The 10249-nt window shown below is 35.2% G+C and overlaps 1 long non-coding RNA gene across 1 annotated transcript; it reads left to right on the top strand.

Annotated features, from left to right (window-relative positions):
* Positions 1-2694: 2694 nt before the first annotated feature.
* LOC135083395 (uncharacterized) lies at positions 2695-5344 on the top strand. The gene is made up of 4 exons (XR_010259594.1): positions 2695-2904; positions 3452-3667; positions 3849-4076; positions 4836-5344. It is a non-coding gene; the product is annotated as an uncharacterized LOC135083395 (long non-coding RNA).
* Positions 5345-10249: the final 4905 nt, after the last annotated feature.

The following is a 10249-nucleotide window of genomic DNA, read 5'->3' on the forward strand; positions in this document are numbered from 1 at the left end:
GATAAAAATCGCCCTAAGATTTTCAAAGACTTAGTATGTACCATAATTTTATGTACCTATATTTTATTTATTTACTTGCAAGTGTCCAAACCTATCGGACAAGTTGCAGTTCGAAAAAATATTTTAAAAGTATTTAAACGAAATCAAAGTCACCGACATATTGACAGAGCAGAGACAGAGATGCGCTTTTTTAATTCGATTTAAGTAAATAATGGTATGATCGATTAGACTAGAGTCTAATCATTAGACCTTTAGACGGGCGCAGATCCGCCGCGCCCGCAGCGCTTCAGTGGATTATTGCATTTTATGTATATTTAATCACATTTATTTACCTACATTTACATATTTACTCTTTTCTTTAAGTGTAGACACTGTTTATGTATAAGTCCACTATTGCATGCCGTGGCAACCTATAATTAAGGCAGCACTTAGATTAAGTTAAATACGTTGTAAATATTGATTGTCTTCCAGTGTATGTCTTGTTGGTTGTCCTATTAAATAAATAAAATAAATATTTATAGCAACACAATGTTTAAAAATAAAATTTTTCAAAAACGATCAATTTAATCGATTATGTCTATTCTAAATGGACATCCCTATTTGTTAGTCAAATTGTCATTCACTCGCATCACCTTTTCTCTCTCACTCACTCTTGCTGTGTTGGTTGTAGGCATGGAACATTTCATGAATAGCAGGTGAAAAATCATATGAAATGAATTTCATTAATCACACCTGCTATTTTTCTTCACATAGACTGCTATAATTTCGCAGTCAACGAAATCACGAATCACATGAATTTCATTCATTCATTCGAGCGAAGTCCGTGAGCGCTGCTCTGCTAAGTGACTGAGCGAGTAAGAAGGAATGATTTGATCATGTGCGTGTTAGAAAAGGACAAGAGATGTGATGACGAACGAAACTGAGCATTTTAAATATGAACTTTAAACTCAAAGGAGTAAGGTTTAGATTTCCTTGTCATGATTCGTATGATTTCATTAGATAGCAGGCAGATGAAATGAATGATTTTTCACTAGTCGCGCGGTTAGTGATTGTTTTGTTGCATACATACTGTGCTGTGGAACTGTTTGTTTTTTGTTGTGCGACATAAAATCAAACAGATATTAAGTCACATTCAATATAGGTAGCTAATTAGCAATCGTTCATCATAATTCATACTTCATTAAAAGTAGCACATTATATGAAAGAGCTATATTTTAACACTGCGAATAAAAATCATTGCCTGTGAAAGGATGATGGGCATATTGGGCGTTAAACCAACAGAAACAAAAAGTATACTAAATTAAAGCTTAATACTAGTACTTCAATTCATAGTATGACAACAATCCTGAAATACGCGGGGATACGGAGATAGAGGTCGTTGAATATGCAAAGTTTCCATAGTATTTCACATCACATTAAGGTAATAAAAATAGTATTAGCCCAATTAGATTGCTTTTATCGATCATATTGAGAGTATTGTATCATATACTTACTATCCATTATATCGATTTAGTAAGTATGTATACCGAATAAATCATAATCGATTATTCGATTGCAATAAATCGATTATATTGCTGAAAATAAGGAATCGACAACAATCGATAACAATCAAATGATAGTGATGATGATCAATAAAATCGATTAATCGAATTGTTAATCGATAAATCATTATTTGGCAGTATCGATTAATAATCGATCCGTGATCGTTTATGCGACAACACTACAACTTAAATGGTAGAAATCATATTGAAATATGACTGTGTTCGTTCATGTCATTTCTCTAAATGGTACCTAGGTATGATCCTACGCTCATAATGTAGAACATGGTTTATTATATACCATTTTGTTGGCCCCACTCCTGAACTGTTGGACATAATAATTGATAAATAACTTAATGTATAAATGTAGATATGTTACGGTTAATGTGATAAATTGAAAATTATTATTAATAACCGGTTATTATGAATAATTACCAACAGTCGCGGTAAAAGTGATAAATTAATTACATTTAACAGTGATTGTTTAATAATTCAACCTTAGTACTAACAAATTTCGTAAAAAAGAACAACATCTTGTGTACGTGCTCGTGCACAGCCAAACTTTTGAACGTTTTGATATCATATATTAATATAATATGGCATAATGAGTTTGGAATGTTTCTTGCATAATATTACTTTTCCATGATGCCTATAACATAATGTTTTAATTTAAAGTGAAAAATAGGTTAAGGTGCGGCGGGGGTGGCCCTTGGGCCACCCCTAAGCCGCCTATTTAGTTTTATACACACATAAATGACCTCATATTAATCACATTTACCAAATCATGTGGTAATTATTCATAATAACCGGCGATTATTCATAATTTTCACATTTATCACTTTGACCGTAACAGATATATTAATTAATAATATTTTTTGTTAGCGCAATAAAGCACCTATTACTATTATACATTATGTCAATTTCCAAGCAAACCCGGGAGTTTTTGGTAGTTATTTATATAAAAATATATTTCTGATACTAAGTCCTAACAAATAATAGTAGTTACATTTCTGTTGGTTTTACGCCCAGATTCCATAGAAAAGTGCCCATCATCCTTTCACATGTGAAATCACATGAATAAAAATCATCATTTCATGAAATGAAAATGAACGGAAAATAGCAATCATTTCCATGCCTAGTTGGTTGCTGTCTTGCTTGATCCTTCTTTGTGATTCGTTTGTGTTTTAGCTTTTATTTTCGGAACTTTATTAACTACAAACTTGGCTATTCAAACGGACTCTGATTGATTGCAATAACGACATACTCAGCCTGGGATTTACTGTTTTTGTGTGGCTCGGCTGGTGGTTCTATGGTGTTAGAAAATGAGCAACTTAATTATACACAACAATGGGCAGCACCTCGATCGGTAAGTACCTACATTTTGCTCTGCAATCTTATGAATAAGTACTAGCCTTGCCAAACTTCTGAATTGCCATTCTCATGGCGGGTTGTCTTGAAATGAATGTTCCGCTATTATCTGTGGTTCAACCCTGGACAGTGTGGACAGCCAGGCCCGATTCGATTGTAAGAAACTAGTCGATGGTACAGCGCAATGGAGGCATGAGCGAAACAACAATTATGTTGACAATCCAGCTGGTTTTGGTGTAAATCTAAGGAATTATTTACTTTGACACTATCTCCCTGCTCTCAATGAAAGCTTGTTTTGTTTTGTTTTTTGGAACTAAGACTACTAGATTATTATTTTTTGTAACTAAGTTTGTAACACGTCATAATTAATTATTATAACAACAATGCTTATTTACTAAAGCTGTTTAACCCTACCCTCTGACCCAAAATTCTACTAACAGCACATAATATTGAATTATCATTTTTTTTATGGTTTGCGGCTCAATTTATTCAACGCACAGGAGTATGTGTGGCATGGCATGCAATGAATCTATTTATTTTTACAGGTTACAGCTCATGATCTTATATGCACAACATGTTGGACCCAAGCCCAAGATACAACACAAATGCATCTACTTCAAATCTTAGCAGAAAATGTGTGCTTTGCAGTAGAACACTAGAGCCTAGAACACGTTCACATCAGCTCATGTCCCTGAGAACTAACACTCAACATCATATTAACATCAGGAACATAATTTGTGGAACGACTAACTCCATTAGAGGTAATGCACGCTAAAGTCCTTATTTAATAAAATGTTATTGGCTATACAATCAGTCTAATTCTTGTAAAGTTATTGGTTTCTGTAAATTAATAAATACTAAAATAAAATAATTTAAGTGCGGGACATTAAAAAACTGATAATTTTTTTAAACTTATTTCTAATTATTATTATTTTTAAACAGGTTACTGCAAATGACTACATCTGTGGGGCTTGTCACTCATTATTGCAAAGAGATACCACACCTACTTCACAAGACTCTCCAGATATGCCAACCGGTGCCCCGGTAGGTCACCAACAAGTTTGTGTTGGATGTGGTTGTTCATTATTGCGAACTTGAAGTCATTGTTTGGATACAGAGAATAATCAAGATATATTAAACATTGTTCGAAATTGGATTCAACCCAGAGAGGTAAGAGCCCTGCCAGTTTTATAATACATAAAAATAATTATGCCGGTTTATTATAATAATAAAAAAGGTTTTTTCCGAATCAGCCTTCCCATCCTTCAACTCCTTCCATTGCTTTCAATCTGCCACTACTCTCATCCATACAGGTTATACAGGGTGGAAACGATAAGTGATCTCACTCGATTATTTCTAAACTACACAAGATATCGAAAAACTGGTTACTCATCCTGAAAGTGCTTCACGAGCTCTTTCTAACGGTATCAGTAAATAGTTACAGAATTAACTGGATCTATCCGAAAATTCAATGTTTTCAGCCTCCATACTAAATGTATGCCAGCCACACAATATTAAAAGTGTTATAGATCACTTATCGTTTCCACCCTGTATAATACAAATAGACTTATATTATTAAAATATTGCAATATTATTACTTACATAATATTAAACATAATTTTTACTATTATAAAGCCAGTTAAAAATTCCCTGAGCCAAATAAACTCAGTAAAGTTTTATTTATACTTCCTGCATAACAACAGACTACTCTTTTAAACTACCACTATTCTCACTCTCAATCCTCGTTCCTCATTCATCCCTTTCGTTTCCTCCATAGACCAATCATTCCTCATCATTCAGCGTTCAAATCATAAATTATCTTTCATCACTCATCTTACTATTCCGTTACACACAAAAGTCGTTAATCCTATATAAATATTGCTCTTCTTATTGTTGAACTGTGAATCTGATGTTTTATTTTATTTTCAGATTCGTCCTTCAGATCTTCTTTGCCATAGATACTATCAGAGAGCACGAATTACTACAGTTGGTGCTTATTTAATGAAGCTGAGGACCGGTGATTCAGATGACAGAATAGCTACATTACTTGGCATTTCAAGGAGTACTCTTACAAAATATGTAATGAAAGCACGCAGTATGATGGAGGAACATTTCGTACCAGCACATTTAGGGTTACAACATATTAGTAGAGAGGAAGTAGCCCAAAGAAACCTTTATGTTCCAGTCTCTTTTCGGGAAGCCAGGAAACGATTTACCACAAAGAAAGGCTATTGTCATCATGGATGGTACATACATACATTTATGTGCAAAAAAGTAGCAATTATGCATACCAAAAAAAAAACTTATTCCCTATACAAATATCGGAATCTCGTTAAACCATTTATGGTACTTTGTTGTGATGGCGACATCATTGATGTATTGGGCCCATATTTAATAGAAAATGTAGAACATGACCATTAATAAATAATAAGTACCTACATACGTATTTTCATTTATACCTACATAACTGCCTACTTACCCTTGGGTCGGAATAAAGATATTTTTGGATTTAAATGTAAGTAAAATATATTAACTTCTTTTTAAAAAATGTTTGGCTTTTCCGTAGGCATTCCTATTTTTCCAATACGCAAAGTTCTATTTGCTGCTATTCATACGGTTTGACAAAGGGGTTCTTTATCGATCTACGATTTAAAGTGTAATTAAGACGTCTCTCCTACATATCTATACCTACTTATAATAAATCTGTAGAGAGGTCAATTCTGTACATGAAATATAATTTTCAAAATAACTATCAGGGGGTGATACCTACTGATGCCAAAAATGCAATCAGTAAAATTTTTGTCTGTCTGTCTGTCCGTCTGTATGTTCCTTATAGAAACAAAAACTACTCGACGGATTTTAACGAAACTTGGTACAATTATTCTTCATACTCCTGGGCAGGTTATAGTATACTTAGGAATTCTCACGGGAACAAGAATTAGCGGGAAAATCCTTTTGTATGAAAAATCTAAACCGCTTAAGTTAGACGCTTTAAATTTCGCACGTAGGTACTTTAGTAAACTAATTCCCACGGGAACGGGAATTCGCATTATTATACATATAATTCTTGACAATAAATAGTTTTATTAGCAACTAGCGGCCGCCCGCGACTTCGTACGCGTGGATCCCGTTTTACCCCCTTCATCTATCTTACGCGGTTTAGATTTTTTCGTTCAAATGTTTTTTCCCGTTCACGTGGGAATTTTGCAATATTCTGTTGTAACTAAGCTTTAAGTTTATTAAGATACCTACATGTCAAATTTCAAGCGTCTAACTAAAGCGGTTTAGATTTTTCATACAAAGGGATTTTCCCACGAATTCCAGTTCCCGTGGGAATTAGTTTACTAAAGTACCTACGTGCGAAATTTAAAGCGTCTAACTTAAGCGTTTAGATTTTTCATACAAAAGGATTTTCCCGCTAATTCCTGTTCCCGTGGGAATTCCTAAGTATACTATAACCTGCCCAGGAGTATGAAGAATAATTGTACCAAGTTTCGTTAAAATCCGTCGAGTAGTTTTTGTTTCTATAAGGAACATACAGACAGACAGACAGACAAAAATTTTACTGATTGCATTTTTGGCATCAGTATCACCCCCTGATAGTTATTTTGAAAATATATTTCATGTACAGAGTTGACCTCTCTACAGATTTATTATAAGTAGGGTAGACCGGGTACAATAGTACCACGGGTCAATAGTACCATCGGCGATATTTCTTCATACAAGCGACGTTAGGTTGTGTACATAGCGTCAGAATATGCGCTTTTTGTGTTTCCATCCGCTCACCAGTCGGCGGCGCTTGCGCTGAGTAACGAAGATGTACAGGAAGGATTTTTGTTTTTTGCCCAGCCGCAGTAAGTTTTTACGTCAAATATATGGAGCCCATAAGTTGCCTAATATGATATTTGTTACAAGGTATTGTTGTCAATAGTTTATCCAGGCTCTAAACTTTGTATCGACAGCGAATAATTGGCATTCACTGTGAAAATGACTGAATTTTAGGTGAAGTTCTCTTGACTACCCACTTGGAACAATTGTACCAGTCTCCATGGGGTCAATTGTAGCGGTACAATCAACCCCGTGGTACAATTAAGCCCCGGAACCTTATTTTATACTTACTACATAATATTTTAAATTGGTTATAATAAAATAAGTTATTATAAAACATTCACGTGCTTATTATTTTTACAATTTTAGGCATACCTACCAGGCATTAAACCCTTCTGAATATGTACATTTTAGCTTAATTCAGTAAGTAACTAAGTATTTGAACGTTTTGTTTTAGATGCCTCGGCGTAGAGTCAAAAGTACGGATCGCGGATCAACGGATCTATTCCTTCATGAACAGGCTTATGAAAAAAATCTTGAAAGGTCGAAGCAGTAGTAGATATAAATAATCAGGGTCAATTGTACCAGGGGTCAATTGTACCCTCATACAAAAGTAGATTTTTCAGTTTTGATATTTCTATCATTGTTATTATGCTTATTGTTGTTTCAGAAGCAATATCCGAGCCAAATAGATGGCATATTATGTAGAAACAGTTAGTTTTTTCGTTTTTATGGAAGAAAAGTTATTGTTTTGTTTTTAAACTTAAATGTTGATTTTTCATATTTGTTCCTAAATATTTTCGATCTCAATTAATAAATACTGATGATTGTAGGAGATTAAGAGTACAGAATACCAATAAAGGTGATGATTAGATAAACATAACTACTTTTATTGCCTCATATATTATTGTTGTAATACAGATAACAAAATGTCTGACAGTGCTGCCACCTAGTGTATGTATGTGTAATGTGTACTAACTACGGGTTTGTCAAATAAATAATAGTCTGTGCTGAACAACCAATGCGTTTTATTAGGTTATGGGCCCAGTCCCGACTTTTTTTTGTAAAAATTACCAGTTTAATTCACATTGAGTTGCACAAGAATGGCTGTGAACTTGTTAGTAAACGTTCCCAAGTTACGCGGACGAGAAAATTATGACGAATGGGCTTTTGCCGCCGAAAATTACCTCCTCCTAGAAGGCTTGGAAAACAGCATCAAGCAGGAAGATTGTGATGGCGTCAACGCTTCAAATGATGCGAAGACAAAGGCAAAATTGATTATGACCATCGATCCGTCATTATATGTCCATATAAAAGGCGTAAACTCAACCAAGGCATTATGGGACAAACTCAAGAATATGTTTGACGACTCCGGTTTTACTCGCAGAATAAGTTTACTCAGAAACCTGATCTCAATAAGACTCGAAAACTGTGATAACATGACTGCATACGTTACTCAGATAATAGAAACATCTCAAAAACTTAGCGGAACCGGGTTCAACATAAATGATGAGTGGGTGGGCTCATTGCTTTTGGCCGGTTTACCAGAGAAATATGCGCCGATGATAATGGCCATTGAACACTCCGGAATTAATATAACAGCAGATGCAATCAAAACAAAATTATTGGATTTAGAAGTCAGTACCGGAAGTGAAAATTGCATAGAAACAGCATTTGCCGCCAAACACGTGCAGCGTAACAAATATGGCGTCTCTCATTCGTACAACAACAAAAGTAATAATTCAGCAATGAGAAATACGCAAGCTGAGTCAAGTAATTCAAGTGTGAAATCGACCAATGGAAAGACAATAACTTGCTATAATTGTAAAAATGTTGGCCACTTCAAGAATAAATGCCCATACAAGAACAAAGCATTCCAGAAAAATAAACAAATGAATGCATTTAGTGCCGTATTTTTGAATGGCTCATTTAGTAAGCAAGATTGGTACATTGACTCCGGGGCAAGTTTTCATATGACATGCAACAAAGACTGGTTGAGAAATGTGTCTGAAAATCCACAAGTTACAAGTATTATGGTTGCCAACAACAACAAAGTTGAGGTTATGTGTTGTGGTGAAGTACAAGTTACAACTTCTGTACAAGGCAAAGAGTGTGATGTGATCATAAAGGATGTGCTGTATGTACCCAGCTTGGCCACCAACCTGATATCTGTGAGCCAAATGATCAACAATGGAAGCAAACCATCTTTCAAGTCTGATGAATGCCGTGTATACAACCAAAACAATATGTTGATAGCTACAGCATCACTGGAGAATGGCATTTACAAGTTGAACTTGAGTGAAAATACCAGTTCTTGTCCAGCAGTAGCAGCAGTGGTTGACAACAGAACTTGGCATAGACGGATGGCACATATCAACAGCAGAGCTCTCAATTTGATGAAAAATGGAGCAGTTGAAGGCATAAATTTTCCTGATGAAAGCAACATAAACATGACAAGCTGTAAAGTGTGTTGTGAAGGGAAGGCCACCAGGTTACCTTTCACACATGTTGGCACAAGAAGCTCTGATGTTCTGGAAGTGATACATGCTGACATTTGCGGCCCAATGGAGACAAAGTCAATTGGAGGCTCCCGCTACTTTCTGACTTTAGTAGATGATTATAGCCGCATGTTGTTCATCTATTTTTTGAAGAGTAAAGATGAAGCACTGAATTGTTTTAAGGAATTTAAGAGTATGGTAGAAAACCAAAAGAATAAAACAATTCAAGTATTTAGAACAGACAATGGTAAGGAATTCTGCAACAGTGCCTTTGATAGTTTTTTGAAGAGTTGTGGAATAATACACCAGAGAACCAACCCCTATACTCCGGAACAAAATGGTTTAGCTGAAAGACTAAATCGTACCATCATAGAAAAAGCAAGATGCTTACTGTTTGACGCAAATCTAACAAAGAGGTTCTGGGCAGAGGCTTCGCACACAGCTGTATACCTGAGAAACCGTTCTATTTGTGCAGGTTTGAACAGCAAGACCCCTTATGAAATGTGGACAGGGCAGAAACCAAACCTTGAACATGTTCGCATCTTTGGTAGCAAGGTTATGGTCCACACTCCCAAGGAAAAGAGGTTAAAATGGGACAGAAAAGCTACAGAATACATATTGATTGGTTACCAAGATAATGTCAAGGGTTACAGAGTATATAATCCTAGCAATGGCACGATAACAACAAGTAGAAATGTCATAATAATGGAAAACAAAGATGATGATCACTGCAGCAATAGTCAAATGTTGGTAGAAAACAGTGAAGAGATATTGCAAAATGTAGTTTCAGAGGGAAATTGTGAACAGAATACCTCAGATGAAGAAATGGATAAATCTCTAGAATACCATGATGTTGAAACTACTGTACCAACTGCAGAGGAACCTGAACCTGAAATACAGCCACCACCACCTGTAACACAGGAAGAATCTGGACGTGGAAAGAGAATAAGAAGACCACCTAAGAAGTATGGTTTTCTAAACATGACAGTTGCTAATGAAAATGAAATGGATGAAGGT

The sequence above is a fragment of the Ostrinia nubilalis genome, chromosome 23 (assembly GCF_963855985.1).
Source record: "Ostrinia nubilalis chromosome 23, ilOstNubi1.1, whole genome shotgun sequence".
NCBI lineage: Eukaryota > Metazoa > Arthropoda > Insecta > Lepidoptera > Crambidae > Ostrinia > Ostrinia nubilalis.